The sequence below is a fragment of the Fukomys damarensis genome, unplaced genomic scaffold, assembly GCF_012274545.1.
Source record: "Fukomys damarensis isolate Sample0158 unplaced genomic scaffold, DMR_v1.0_HiC HiC_scaffold_5, whole genome shotgun sequence".
Lineage (NCBI taxonomy): Eukaryota > Metazoa > Chordata > Mammalia > Rodentia > Bathyergidae > Fukomys > Fukomys damarensis.
In genome coordinates, this window is record NW_022900917.1 from 52,999,873 (window position 1) to 53,002,267 (window position 2,395).

Sequence of the window (2,395 nt, forward strand, 5' to 3'; positions counted from 1 at the left end):
GTGTGTGTGTGTGTGTGTGTGTATGTGTGTCAGAAGACTCCTATAAAAGAATAAACTTTACCATTAGCCATCAGCTTTAGTAGTCATTCATTGTGTCTGCAGTCATCTCCCTGAGTCCCCTCCTCTAGAAGGAGACACCAACATAAAGGCATAAATTGTTTCTTTGGATATTGGAGTTATTCTGTAAAGGTGCCAAATGAATTTATTATACACAGCATTGCCATGTAGATTATTTAGAATTTTCTAAATATATAATTATATCATCTGCTAATAGTTTTTATTTCTTTTTAATCCATAAGTTTTATATTTATTGTCTGACATATAACTGCAGAGCACCTCATAAAAGTATTTATTATTCCTAATTTTAAGGAAAAAGCATCCTGTAATTTATGAATAAAAATCATATTATCTGTAGATTTTAAAATAATTTCCTTTAATCAATGTAATACCTTCTCCTATGCCCAGATTTTTAGAATTTTGATATAAATAAGTCATGAATTTGTTCAAATGCATTTTCTGCATGTTTTGAGATGATTATGTTTTGTTCTATGTTCTATTAATGTTTTAAATATATTGCTTGACTGAATCAACCTCATATTCTTTTCACAGATTTGCTTGATTGAATTAAATAATCATTTATATATTATTGGATTTCATTTGCCAGTGTTTCATTAAAGAATGTATCGCTTATGTTCCTCAAAGATATTGGTGAGCAAATTATTATTATTATTATCATTATTCCTATTCCTATTACTACTGCTACTACTACTACTACTACAAGTGCCCTTGTCTGATTTTTGTTACCAGAGTCATGATGAACTCATGAAATAAGTTGCAAAATGTCAACTTCTATTTTCTGAAGCAGCTTGTAGAATTCCATTATTTCCATTTTATATTTCATTTACTTTTAGCTCTTATTTTTACTATTGTCATCTTTCTTTTATTCTTAAAACCAGTTTGTTGTTTATTTAGTTTATGAACTGAGAAACTTAGATTTATTAATGGTAAATTTTTCTAACAGTAATTTAATGTCATAAGTATTTCTTTTGCTATTCTGTTCCTGTGCCTTACAAATTTGGATGCATTATCCTTTATTTGTGATACATGGTCTTACTATGTAGTTCAGGCTGGACTTAAATTTACTATGTGGTAGCTCAGGCTGACCTTGAACTTGAGGTGAGTCTCCTTGTACTTCAGCCTCCTGAGTACTGCGATTAAAGGCATGTGCCACCATTCATGGTTTATCATTGATTCTTAATTTGAACCTGGTGCTGTCATAAAACATTGCCTCTTTGAATTTATTGCAAATTTATTTTTTTCTCCATTATTTTTTTTCTTTAAATATTTGAATAAATTTTTAATAGATTTGTAAATTTCATTGCCTGTTATTTCTGTCACCTGTGCAGTCTTGGCCTCATTTTATTGACTGATTTTTCTCTTATCTGTGTTCACATTTTCCAGATCTTTACATACCTACTAATTTTAATTAGATACATTTGTTAGTATTATAATGATGTGTGTGTGTGTGTGTGTGTGTGTGTCTAGTTTTGTTAGCTTCCTTCAAAGAATATTGTTTTTCTGTTACATAGTAGTTGATTTGGTTGGAAATGAACTTTATCCTTTTGAAAGTTCTTTTTAAGTTTTAGTAGGGTGCCTTTGTGGTAGCTGTTACTCTAGAATTAGTTTGCTTTCTCCTTTCACATAATGGTTTAAGTCTCTGCTAAATGTTTTAAATGATTTATGAGGTTGCTTTATGCTGCTTAGTTGGAACTCAACACCAGTAGCCCTGTGATCTATAGTAAGGTTTCTTTTCTCACATTGGGTAAAGTTATACAGGTAGAGCTCAGCTTTTAATTAAAAAAAAAAAAACTCAAGATGCCCAGTGCAAGCATTTAGAAGTACGTTCTTCCTCAATCCCTTTATAGTGGAATACTATACTGCAAATCCCTGTCATTTGAACCTCTGTAGTATGTGATACTATCATCCCATCCCAGGAAGATTCCTGTGTTACAACTCTGGGACAACTCTCCACCTTCTTATCCTTAAAGCCAGAATCTGGGGCATCAGAGGAGCTCAGGAGCAGTGCTCAGCCATCCAGAGAGCCTTCATGGAGCAGCAAAGGAGCCCAGCAACAAGGGTACCAACACAGCTGATACCCCCAACACACACAGCAAGAGAAAGAGGACTTCTCTGAGGTTCCTAGATGAAAATTGAAGCCTGCTAGAAAAGTGAAGAAAATCTCTGCAATAAAGGAACACCAGATCACTGTAGCTGGTATGTTGGAGGGACCAGCATCTCCCATCAGAACCTGGACTATCTTTAGGAGAAAAGCAGCTGGAACCTGCAGTAGAAACTTGCAGTGTTCAACCTAGCAGGAGGTCAGAGATCTCAACTT